This window comes from Zonotrichia albicollis, chromosome 8 (assembly GCF_047830755.1).
Source record: "Zonotrichia albicollis isolate bZonAlb1 chromosome 8, bZonAlb1.hap1, whole genome shotgun sequence".
NCBI classification, from domain to species: Eukaryota; Metazoa; Chordata; class Aves; order Passeriformes; family Passerellidae; genus Zonotrichia; species Zonotrichia albicollis.
This window is the reverse complement of record NC_133826.1, coordinates 35,535,128-35,548,518: the sequence shown is the minus strand read 5'-3', so window position 1 is coordinate 35,548,518 and position 13,391 is coordinate 35,535,128. Positions and strand designations below refer to the sequence as shown.

The 13,391-nt window shown below is 37.8% G+C and overlaps 1 long non-coding RNA gene across 1 annotated transcript; it reads right to left on the bottom strand.

The window, feature by feature from the left end:
- Nucleotides 1–3,533: 3,533 nt before the first annotated feature.
- LOC141729760 (uncharacterized) lies at nucleotides 3,534–12,653 on the bottom strand. The gene is made up of 3 exons (XR_012581205.1): nucleotides 12,448–12,653; nucleotides 9,441–9,474; nucleotides 3,534–3,602 (listed from the first exon to the last, which is right to left on the bottom strand). It is a non-coding gene; the product is annotated as an uncharacterized LOC141729760 (long non-coding RNA).
- Between the last annotated feature and the right edge of the window lie 738 nt (nucleotides 12,654–13,391).

Below are 13,391 nucleotides of genomic sequence, written 5' to 3'. Positions count from 1 at the left end.
AAGAAGAATAGGAGAGATCTGGTCTAGAAAGAAGCAATAACCACTGCAACGTTTCTTTGCAGTTCTGCTCTTCTGTGCAACTTGCACTGTACTCTTACAACTTTCAACAGTAAAATACTTACAAAGAGACAAGAAATATTCAGGATAAAGAATCTCTGCTGCTGAGAAAAGCAGAATAACTGAGACAGCAGTATTACAACATATTTCTGGCTATGGGACATTGCAAATAATAGTCCTGTAAGCCTATAAAATATGTACTTGCTGTTCAGAGTCATATAACTTTTCCCAGCTAACTCTTAGGTTTTTGATCTGACATAAGCCGATGGATTCCTTCTGTTAATGAAGAGGAATAAGTCTGTGTAAGTGGACAATGCAAACTATACAAGATGTGTCCCTGTAGGTACCATCTACATTATCTAGAGAAAAAAATTGCTATCTAACGGTGACTATTGCATCAACATTTTATCAGCAGTTGAAATCCTGGAAAGATATAAAGTTGATAGTTATAAGTTCTATGTATCTATGATCCATTTCAACAAAGGAGTGATTTCTCCATGTCTGCTAGCATTTCTGAAGTTAAGCAGATAAGTGTATAATGAAATCATTTGTTGCATCAGGACCTTGATATTTTTTGCTTTGTTTTAGGAAGTCAGGTAAAGCAAAACCTAATAATAGAATTACAGAATTATAGAATGATTTTTCTTGGAAGGGACATTAAAGATCACCTAGTCTCAGCTACCTGCCATGGGCAGGGACATCTTTCACAGACTAGGTTGCATTGAGCTTCATCCCACTGGGTCTTGAATATTTTCAGGGATGGGGTGTCCACAGCTTCTCTGGATAACCTGTGACAATCTGTGCCATTGCCTCACCACCCTCACAATAAAGAATTTAGTAAAGAATTTCTTCCTAACATGTAACCTAAACCTACTCTCTTCCAGTTTGAAGTCATTCCCTCTTGTCTTGTCACTACATCTTTCTTGCAGGCACTCTTCAGGTCCTGGAAGGCTGCAATGTGGTCACTCCTAAGCCTTCTTTCTTCCAGGCTGAACAACCCCAACTGTCTCAGCCTTAACTCTTAGGCAAAGTGCTCTGTCTCTCTGATCATCTTGATGTCCTCCTCTGGACTCACACCAACATGTCCATGTCCTTCCGTGCTGAGGACCCCAGAGCTGCAGGCAGAGTCTCACCAGAGCAGGGTAGAGGCACAGAAACCCCTCCCTTGCTCTGCTAGCCACAATGTTTTGGATGTAGCCCAAGATACAACTGGCTTTCTGGGCTGCAAGAACTCATTTCCAGGCCATTTCCAGCTTCTCATCCACCAGCACCCCCAAGTTCTTCTTGTCAGGGATGCTCTCAATCTGTTCATCCCCCCAGCCTGTACTGATACTGTGGGTTGCTCTGAAAAAGGCAGAGTTCTTAGAAAAACTAGGTGAAATATAGGAAGAAATCTGGTTTCAAAAAACTAAGGTTATATTGTAAGTTCATTTTAAAATTACAGGCTGTGAGCTACACTGGAGGCACATTTTTACCACTACAATTCTAAATCTATACCCAAAGTGTGGAGTTCTGTACACATACACAAAGGTTGCATGTGTTTTCTACATGTTGGATTAAGGGTTTGCTCCTCTGCCCCTCGAGCCTATCTCACCATTGCTCAGTGTGTAGATACCATACTGTGACCTAAGTGTTTATTTAGGAAACCCCAACAGAGGCTTAATTCACCACATGTATAGCTGTTAAAAGCAAACACTTAGGTGTGAAAATAACTTGGTGGCCTGCACAGTGCAAGTGAGATGAGCATGAGGGGAATAGCTGCAGAATGTGCTGTGACCCTTTGAAGTTCTGCTATTCATAAGCTTTGTTGTGTAAACAGGGGTTAACTCATAAAAAATTACACAGTTGCTTCTATCACTTGATTGATATGCTTATTGTGGGGCACAGGAGTTCTCAGGTCTGCTTATGTAGACTGGCATAATCTGGAGGAAACTAAACACATAGTTTAAACTAAGTAGCTGTGAATGTCTAAAAATGCAATTATTTTTGTGATTTAAATAAATAGCTTTTTTAGAAATGTTTATATTTTTGTAATATTCACCTATATAGTACAAAGCTATAGCTATATGTCCAAAGAACACCAATTTCCTAGAGCAACTAAGCCTGAAATCAGTTTTATCTATGCCTTAGTTTGAAACAAAGTAAACTTTAGGAAAACCTCAAAATGAAATGTTAAAGTTCTCCAGGTAATCTGGCAAATTTTCCCCATTCATTTCCAAACTTCCTCTTCTATCATTTTTCCCCATCACAGTGGTTAAAACCAGTCAGGTTTTCCTAGAAAACTACAGCACTTTTTTGCTTTCCTCTATATTCACAGTGGGAGACCTAAAAGAGGTACACAGGCCAGGGGCCCTGTTTGTGAACAAGGTACTGGAGGATAAACATAACCTGAACTGTCATTAGAAAAGATTCTAGAATAAACTAGTGAAACAAAGAATGAACTTGACAGACCAAGATGGTATTCTTCAAAGTATGAAACAGTTGACCTATTTAACTGTGGTGTATGAGCTATCTGTGAAAATTGCTCCAGCGTATTTGGGACAAAGGGTGACAAACATAAAGGCAAATTTTAAAAAAAATGATCTAAAATTAACCCCCCAAACCTACAAATAAGAACTCTGATTTCTGTGCTGGAAGAAAATGGTAGAAAGTTCAATAGGAGGCAGACTGTGCATAGACATATACACAATCACAGTAGTGTGAGATATTCTGGGGAAGAGCCAAACACTGGTTTTTGGAGCAAGGAATCACATCTTGCTAATCTACTAGAATTCTTTAAAAAACTCTTACTCTTGAAGAACAAGAGTCATCAAGTTGCTGCAGGCTATTACAAACTCCATAAAGCTCTTGAAAAAGCTTTTACTCAAAACTCTGAAGAAAATCTCAGTTGGCATGGGATAAATGGGAAGTTCATTAAAAGTGTAAACAATTTAAAAGAGTAGAATTAAAAAGTAGGAATAATGTAAGTGTAAATGGCTGAGGACATTACTAGAGTCCTATAGGAATTTAGGCTAAGATGTGCTATTCAACTTATTTATCCATGATTGTTATAAGAACTTGAATGAGATGGCCAAGGTTTCTAACAATATTGAGTTATTTGGGGTCATAATGAGGAACACTCACCAAAAAGTTCAGAATTTTATCATCGTATGCCAAGTGTTTGAGAAATAAAATGGAAAACATAACTCCATGTTTATTAAAAGGAAATTATTTTATTATGAGGACAACCTATCCTGATTTCAAACACACAAGGATACTGTGAAATAGGTTTTGGATGTGACATCAATAATTTTTTATACAAACATCAGTTCATTACTCAGTAGTTATAAATGAAGCAGGTAAAATGTAATAAATTATTAGGAATTAAATGCTTGATAGAAAAAAGAATATGTTCATGCTTTTAAGCAATCCACAGCATGCCCCTTTTTTGATTACTGTTATGGTAAGAAAATTTCAAAAACAATATGGCTCACCTGAAGAAGATGCAGAGAAGAGTGAATGGATTTTTATAAGAAGGATAAATCAATAGGCAAAGATTCTTCAGCCTGGTAAAGAAATTATAGAGGCCTTTAAGAGCATGGAATAACTGGGAGAAAGAAAATAGAAAACAGTTTGTTCCTGAACCTTCTATTATGAGAATTAGTGGAAATTAAAAGAAATTATGAGGTGGCAGGTTTAAAACAATCAAAAGGAGGTGCATTTCCATGACATGTATTAATGAACTTCAGAATTAATTCCAATGAGTTGTTGTAAATGCCAAAATTTTTCAGCATTCAAAAAGTAATTGTACAGATTCACAAAAGTGAAACTCACAAAGGATATTCAACTCAAAGTTATAATCCCTGGTTCAGAAGTTTGATTCCAAAGAAATCCATTATATTCATATTGTGTTCTTTCTGGTACCTTTATTTACACATGTGTACAGGCCCCAGTTCTGTCTGGTAACCATTTTTATGCATTACAGCTGTTTCTATTTTGTAGTTTTATTATATTTTTTGACAATAAAACAGTCTTTCTGTCTTACATATTACATAAATATAATGAGAGGATGAAAGCATTAAAAAAAACCAGAAAATGAATTAGTAAAGCAAAAAAAATTTAAGAACACTACATCAATTTTGCTTATAATTACTTATTTAAATTACCATTTTGACAATCTGAGTTGCCATAACTCCTAAAGAGCTGAAAACAAACAATGCAATCTCTTCAATATTTCAAAGGGGTCTCTCTAGAGTAGGGTACTTTTAAAAATATAGTTCATTCCATAAATGTTTTTCCCCCCTGTAGATTTCTTTTCATGTTCAGAAGTTTCATGGGCAATGTTCAAATAGTTATTGAAGTTCTTTTGATTTTGCTAATATTTTTTTTCTTCCTTCTTTTCAATATTACTCTTGTCAAATAACTGTCAAATAATTTTTCAATTAGCAGTTAATTGTAGATTCAACACATTCCACACAGCTCTTAGGAAACAACAGATTAAGAATACTCCTTCCTAGCAGGGAAACAAAATGCAGCATACTTTAGATATACTGAATTTATAACATCCTTGGCACTAAGTTTCAGACTTGTTTTTTTTAATTTTTTTTTTCTTTCTAGCAATATAATTTTTTGTCTCTTAACACCAATCAAAGCTTTGTATGAGCCTGAGCTAGGTTTCCTGAAGCAGAGCTGAAGTCATATCAATGTCTCTATCTGTGTCTGATTGAAGAAAATGCAGCTTCAGTTCACAGCTCATTGCTTTTACACCTGTCTGCATCAGATTTCAGTTGTAGCTGGATATGACATCGGCTGAGCTAACATCCTCTCTTCAGCTTACTTCTTGTTACTTAATGTCAAATACCATTATTACAAAAGTACCAGCTGGAGGCTGGGGGAAGGGTTGAAGTGATTTCCAAAGGAAGATTTCAGGTCACAGAAGAGTCATAAAAATTTTGCACACTTAGTGTGTTTTGATGCAAAAAAAAAAAAAAAAAAAGGTGTTACAGGCAGTTAGGTCCATTTACTCAGGGCAAGAGTTAATTAATTTAATTTTCTGTTTCATAAAGTTCATGAAATGGAAATTTTCTAAGTATTTTGAGATGTGTTAGTAAGAGAAGTAAAATACTGTCTAACATGACAAATTCCACCATTCCTCTGGCAATTTTGAGGTCTTGTCTGGAATTTATTGCACCAGAAATAGTGACTTCTATTTTTAGATGCATTACCTGACACAATCATTATTAATAGCAATATATTCTCGTGTGCTCACACATGAATTTCTCCCTTTCTTTTCTATCTGGTGCGTATGACTATATGCTTTTTAACTACTTTTCACTGAAAGATCAGCAGTTTTCTGTCTCTAAGGATTTCTGCATACTATGAAAGGTGCCTGACTTAGTTCCTGCCTGTAAAGAGTGGTGAAAATGAAGAATGCTACTTTGATCAATAATATCTATTTGACCAGGATCTTCAATTCTAATCTACACGAGTCCTACAGCACAGGAATTCAAATAAACCAGGCACTGAGATGATCAGGTGAAAAATAACATGTTTGCTGGATGTATATTATAGCAGAACTTTTAATATTTTCTTAGTGGTTTAGGATGGAGTTCAGTCCATCTAATGTAGGCATTTCTCTGCCAAGCGGCATAACCAATAGTTCATTCCTCCTAATATAAGCGCCTAGAGTTCCTACTTGGGGACAAGAAAAAGTCTTTAAATATTCCCAATTTTTTCCCCAAATTTCCCCACCAAAATTCCCAATTTTTTCTTCTAATTTCCCCCAAAATTCCCAAATTTTCACACAATTTTCCTCAGATTTGGGAATTTTTGATTGAGATATTTGGGGAAAATTAGAGAAAAAATTTGGGAATTTTGGCAGGGAAATGGGGGGAAAATTTGGGAATTTTGAGGGAAATTAGAAAAAAAAATTGGGAGTTTTGGTGGGAGAAATTTGGGGAAATTAGAGAAAAAAATTGGGAATTTTTGGAGGGAAATTTGGGGAAAATTCTGGGGGAAATCAGGGGAAAACCTTGAAAAAACTGAGAATTTGGGGGAATTTTGGGGAAAATTTGGGAATTTTGGGGGAAATTAGAAAAAAAAATTTGGGAATATTGGGGGGAACATTTGGGGAAAATTCTGGGGGAAAATCGAGGAAAATTTGAGAATTTGGGGGGAATTTTGAGGGAAAATTTGAGGAAAATTGTGTGAAAATTTGGGAATTTTGGGGGAAATTAGAAAAGAAAAATTGGGAATTATGGTGGGAAAATTTGGGGAAAATTAGGAAAAGAAATGGGAATTTTGGAGGGGAAATTTGAGGCAAATTGTGTGAAAATTTGGGAATTTTGGGGGAAATTAGGAAAAAAAATTGGGAATTTTTGGGGGAGAAATTTGGGGAAAATTACGAAAAAAATTGGGACTTTTGGCAGGGAATTTTGGGAATTTTGGGGGAAACTAGAAAAAAAAAATTGGGAATTTTGGAGGGGAAATTTGGGGAAAATTCTGGGGGAAAATCGGGGAAAATTTGAGAATTTGGGGGGAATTTTGGGAAAAAATTTGAGGAAAATTGTGTAAAAATTTGGGAATTTTGGGGGGAAATTAAGAAAAAAAAGGGGAATTTTGGGGGGAAATTTGGGGAAAATTAGAGAAAAGAATTGGGAATTTTGGGGGGGAATTTGGGGGAAATTTGAAAAAAAATTTGGAAATTTTGGGGGGAAATTAGAAAAAAAATGGGAATTTTGGGGGGGAAATTTGGGGGAAATTAGAGAAAAAAATTGGGAATTTTGGAACGGAAATTTGGGGAAAATTTGGGAATTTTGGGGGAAATTAGAAAAAAAAATTGGGAATTTTGGGGGGGAATTTTGGAGGGGAAATTTGGGGAAAATTAGGAAAAAAAATGGGAATTTTGGGGGAAATTAGAAAAAAAAAATTTGGAATTTTGGAGGGAAATTTGGGGAAAATTAGAGAAAAGAATTGGGAATTTTGACAGGGAAATTTGGGAATTTTGGAGGAAATTAGAAAAATAAATTGGGAATTTTGGGGGGAAATTTGGGGAAAAATCAGGGGAAATTTTGGGAAAAATGTAGAAAAATGTGAGAATTTGGAGGAAATTTTGGTCAAAATTTTGAGAACTTTTGGGAAAAATGTTGGAAAAAAGTTTGGGGAAATTTGGAGAAAAAATGAGAAAAAATCAGGGAAAATTTGGGAATTTAGGGAAAAATTGGGATTTTTTGAGAATTAGGGGATAATTGGCGGAAAAATGGAATTTTTGTTGAAAAATTGGGAATTTTGAGATAAATTTGAGAATTTCAGGAAAATGGGATTTTGGGGGAAATTTGGGGAAAAATTTGGGAATTTTGGGGGAATTTAGTGGGAATTTTATGGAATTTTTGGGGTAAAATTGAGAATTTTGGGGTGAAGAATTGGGAATTTTGGGGTAATTATGAGGAAAAATTTGTAATTTTGGGGAAATTGAGGAATTTTTTGGAAATTTGAGGGGGAAACTTGGGGTAAAAAAACAGAAAATTTGGGTAAAATTGGGAATTTTTGGGTAAAATATGAGACAAATTTTGGGGAAAATTGTGAAAAAATTTGGGAATTTTGGGGGCATTTTGAGGAAAATTTGGGTAAAAATTTGGGAATTTTTGAGAATTTTGTGGTGGAAATTTGGGGAAAAAATTGAGAATTTCTGTAAAAATTGGGAATTTTCAGAATTTGAGGGAATTGGGGGAAAAATTTGTGAATTTTGGGGAAATTTTGAGGCAAATTTGGGGGGAAATTGGGTAAAAACTTGGGAAAATGGGAGAAATTTGGGGTGATTTTGAGGAAAAAATTGTATTTTGGGGGAATTTGGAATTTTTTAGAAATTTGGGGGGACAATTGGGAAATTTGGGTGAAATTTTGGGAATTCTGGGGAAAAAGTGAGGAAAATTTGGGAATTTTTTGATAATTTTGGGAAAAAATTGGGAATTTTTTGGAATTTTGAGAGGGAAATTGGGGTAAAAATTGGGAATTTTGGGGTAAAAATTGAGAAATTGGGAAATTGGGATTTTTGGGGTGATTGTGGGGAAATTTGGGATTTTTTTTGAAATTTGAGGGGAAATATGAGAGGGAAAATTGGGAAATTTGGGGTAAAAAACCAGAAAATTTGGGTAAAATTGGGAATTTTTGAAAATTTTGGGTAAAATGTGAGGCAAAGTTTAAGGGGAAAATTGGGGAAAAAAATTGGGAAATTTGGGGTAAAAAATTGGGAATTTTGGGGTAATTATGAGGGAAAATTTGGGAATTTTTTGGAAATTTGAGGGGAAATTTGGGTAAAAATTTGGGAATTTTTGGGGTGGGAAACTTGGGAACTTTGAGGTAATTTTGAGGAAAATTTGGGGATAATTGGGAAATTTTGGAGAAAAATGGGGAAATTTTGGGAAATTTTGGGGAAATTTTGGAAAATTGGGAAAATTTTGGAGAAATTTTGAGGAAAATTGGGGAAATTTTGTAAAATTTGAGGATTTTGGGGGAAAATTGGGGAAATTTTGTAAAATTTGGAATTTTTGGGGAAAATTGGGGAAATTTTGGGGAAAATTGGAGAAATTTTGTAAAATTTGGTATTTTTGGGTTTGATTTTGAGGAAAATTGGGGAAATTTTGGGATATTTTGGGAGAAAATTGGGGAAATTTTGAGGAAAATTGGGATTTTTGGGGGAAATTTGGGATATTTTGGGGAAAATTGGGAAAATTTTGTAAAATTTGGGATATTGGGGAAATTTTGTGGGAAATTTGGGGATTTTGGGGGAAATTTGGGGGAAAAATTGGGATATTTTGGTGAAAATTTAGGAAATTTTGTAAAATTTGGGGATTTTTGGGGAAAATTGGGGAAATTTTGAGGAAAATTTGGGATAGTTTGGAGAAAATTTGGGGAAATTTTGGGAAAAATTTGGGATATTTTGGGGAAAAATGGGGAAATTTTAGGGAAAATTGGGGTTTTTTTGGGGAAAATTGGGGAAAATTTGTAAAATTTGGGGATTTTGGGGGAAAATTGGGGAAATTTTGGGGAAATTTTGTAAAATTTGGGGATTTTTTGGGAAAATTGGGAAATTTTTTAAAATTTGGGGATTTTGAGGAAAATTGGGGAAATTTTGGGGAAAATTGGGGAAATTTTGTAAAATTTGGGATATTTGGGGAAAATTGGAGAAATTTAGAGGAAAATTGGGGAAAATTTGTGAATTCTGGGGAAAATTGGGAAAATTTTGTAAAATTTGGGGATTTTTGGGGAAAATTGGGGATTTTTGGGGAAAATTGGGAAAATTTTTGGGAAAATTTGGGAAATTTTGTAAAATTTGGGGATTTTTGGGGAAATTTAGGGAAAAATTGGGGAAAATTTGTAAAATTTGGGATTTTTGGGGCACTCACTGCGAGTTTCCTCTGGAGCCTCCTCGATGTCGGCCTGGAATAGAAAAAAATCCCAAAAAATGAGAAAATTTGGGAATTATTTTTGGGATTTTGGTTTTTAATTTTATTTTTGGGCTTTGGAGATTTGGGGGGTTTATTTGGGATTTTTTGGGGGAGATTTTGGGGTTTTGTTGGGGTTTTTTGGGAGGGATTTTGGGGTTTTTTGGAGGAATTTTGGGGTTTTTTGGAGGAATTTGGGATTTGGGTTTTTTGGAGGAATTTGGGAATTTTTTTTGAGATTTGGAATTAAAGGGTTTTTTGGGGGGGGATTTGGGGTTTTTTGAGGATTTTGGGGAATTTTTTTGGGGAGATTTTTGGGATTTGGGAGGATTTTTTAGGGATTTGGGATTGTTTGGGGATTTGGAGTTTTTTGAGAGATTTTTTGGGGAATTTTGTGGGGATTTGGGGTTTTGGTGGGAAATTTTGGGGGGTATTTCTTTGGATTTGGGATTTGGGTTTTTTGGGGGGAATTTGGGTTTTTTAGGGGGGATTTTGGGCTTAGGTTTTTTTTATTTAGGGGATTTTTTTGGAATTTGGGATTTTTAGGGATCTGAGGGTTTCTTTTTGGGGATTTGGGGGTTTGGGAGGGGGTTTGGATTTTTGAGGGTGTTTGGGGGGAAATTGGGGATTTTTTGGGGGGGATTTTGGCAGGGAAATTTGGGAATTTGGGGGGAAATTAGGAAAAAAAATTGGGAATTTTGGAGGGGAAATTTGGGGAAAATTAGAGAAAAGAATTGGGAATTTTGGCAGGGAATTTTGGGAATTTTGGGGAAAATTAGAAAAAAAAAATTGGGAATTTTGGTGGGGAATTTTGGGGAAAAATGTGTAAAAATTTGGGGATTTTGGGGGAAATTAGAAAAAAAAATTGGGAATTTTGGGGGGAAATTCGGGGGAAAATTCCAGGGGAAAATCGGGGAAAATTTGAGAATTTGGGGGGAATTTTGAGGGAAAATTTGAGGAAAATTGTGTGAAAATTTGGGAATTTTGGGGGAAATTAGAAAAAAAAATTGGGAATTTTGGGGGGAAATTTGGGGAAAATTCTGGGGGAAAATCAGGGGAAAACCTTGGAAAAAATTTGGGGGAATTTTGAGGAAAAATTGGGAATTTCTGTTGAAAATTTGGGGTAATTTCAAGGAAAATTTGAGGATTTGGATAAAAATTGGGAATTTTTGGAATTGGGGAAATTTAGGGGGAAATTTGGGAAAATTTGAGAATTTGGGGGGAATTTTGAGGGAAAATTTGAGATTTTTTTTTAATTTGGAAGGAAAATTTTGAGGAAAATTTGGGAATTTAATGGGAAGTTTGGGGGAAATGTGGGAATTTTGTGTGAATTTTATGGAATTTTTGCAGTAAAATTGGGAATTTTGGGGTGAAAAATTGGGAGTTTTGGGGTAATTATGAGGAAAAATTTGTAATTTTGGGGAAATTTAGGAATTTTTTTGAAATTTGAGGGGAAATATGAGGGGGAAAATTGGGAAATTTGGGGTAAAAACCAGAAAATTTGGGAATTTTTGAAAATTTTGGGTAAAATATGAGGCAAATTTTGGGGAAAATTGGGGAAAAATTGTGAATTTTGGGATGAAAAATTGGGGAAATTTGGAAATTTTGGGGAGAAATTGGGAATTTTGGGGGAATTTTGAGGAAAATTTGGGTAAAAAAATTCGGAAAAACTGGGATATTTTGGTAAACATTGCAGGGACACCCCAAATATCTCATAAATCAAAAACCCCCCATTGCAGGGACCCGAAAACCACCTGAAAATCACCCCAAAAAAAACCCCAAAACCCCCTTAAACCGGATTTCACCATTTCAGGGTTCCCCAAAGACCCCAAAAGCATCTCAAGGACCCCCCAAAAACACCAAGGACCCCCCTAAACCAAAGTTTAGCACCCCAAAACTCCCCTAAATCACCTCAAAAAGCCCAAAACCACTTCAAGGACCCTCAAAAACCCTCAAGGACACCCCAAAATCAAATTCCCCCATTCCAGGATGCCCCAAAACCACCCCAAAGATCCCCCCAGCACCCCAAAATCACCTCAAGGTTACCCCAAAACCGCCCCAAAATCACCTCAAAAAAGCCCCGGACCCCGTTAAACCAACTCCCTCCACTCCAGAACCCCTAAAAACCAACCCTGAGACCCCAAAACCACCCAAAGGATCCCCCAAGAAACCTCAAGGTCACCCCAGAAACCCCAGGGTGCCCTTAAACCACCCCAAAAATCACCTCAAGGTTACCCCAAAACCACCCCAATGTCACCCCAAAAAAACTCCAAAATCCCCTCAGGAATTCTCCCCTCACGATTCCCCTCAGGAATTTTCCCCTCAGGAATTTTCCCCTCACGATTCCCCTCAGGAATTTTCCCCTCAGGATTTTTCCCCTCAGGAATTTTCCCCTCACGATTCCCCTCAGGAATTTTCCCCTCAGGATTTTTCCCCTCAGGAATTTTCCCCTCACGATTCCCCTCAGGAACTTTCCCCTCAGGATTTTTCCCCTCAGGAATTTTCCCCTCACGATTCCCCTCAGGAATTTTCCCCTCAGGAATTCTCCCATCAGGAACTTTCCCCTCACGTTTCCCCTCAGGATTTTTCCCCTCAGGAATTTTCCCCTCAGGATTTTTCCCCTCAGGAATTCTCCCCTCAGGAACTTTCCCCTCACGTTTTCCCTCAGGATTTTTCCCCTCAGGAATTCTCCCTTCACGTTTACCCTCAGGATTTTTCCCCTCAGGAATTTTCCGCTCAGGATTTCTCCCCTGAGGAACTTTCCCCTGACGTTTCCCCTCAGGAATTTTCCCCTCATGATTCCCCTCAGGTTTTTTCCCCTCAGGAATTTTTCCATCACGATTCCCCTCAGGAATTCTCCCCTCACGTTTCCCCTCAGGATTTTTCCCCTCAGGAACTTTCCCCTCACGTTTCCCCTCAGGATTTTTCCCCTCAGGAATTTTCCCCTCACGATTCCCCTCAGCCGCACCTGGCTGGGTTTGCGCTGCCGCTCCCGCAAGAATTCCGCTTCCCAGCGCTTCAGCAGCACCTTCAGCTCCTGCTGCCGCTCCATGGCCGCCAAAGCGGGATTGGGGTCGGGATTTGGGGTCGGGATCGGGAATTGGGGTCGGGGATCGAGGGAGGCTCCGGGGGGGAACCCAGAGCCGCCTCAGAGCGAACCTCCCGCTCCCGCCAAGCGTCAGCCAATGGGATGGCAGGGATTCGTGATTGACAGCGAAATGAGCCAGTGGGAAGGAAGACAAAGAAGAGCCCGCCCATCTCGACATAAACCAATGAGAGTTTTTAAAAGCATTGACGGACAGCTGTAAAAGCCAATTGAAATAAAGGAAACAGCCCCCAAGGCGGTTTTGCCTGTTGATCGATTGTCACGACGAGAAGACACGGAAGGAAACCGTCCGTACGAGCTCCCCAAAATCCAAGTTTTTCTTAGTGATATCCTTGCATTTGGGGTTTCCCTAAAATTTTCTGATCCCCAAATCCCCACAGCCTCCTCAGAGATGCCCTGAGGGTCCCCTCACAACCGCCGCCATCTTGATCCCAGCTTTTCTTTGGGATTTTCTCACATTTGGGGTTTCTCCATCGCCCAAAGGGTCCCCAAATCCCCACAAGCCCCCCAAAATCCAAGTTTTTCTTCATGATATCCTCACATTTGGGGTTTCCTTGGAATTCTTTGATCCTCAAAGTCCCCCCAGAGACACGCTGGGAGTCCTCTCACAACCGCCGCCATCTTGTCCCCGGCCTTTCTTTGGGATCTCCTCACATTTGGGGTTTCTCTGGAATTCTTTGGTCCCCAAATCCCCAAAAATCCCCCCCAAATCTTGGGTTTTCTTCGCATTACTTCGCATTTGGGGTTTCCTTGGAATTCTTTGATCCCCAAATCCCCACAGCCTCCTAAGAGACGCGCTGGGAGTC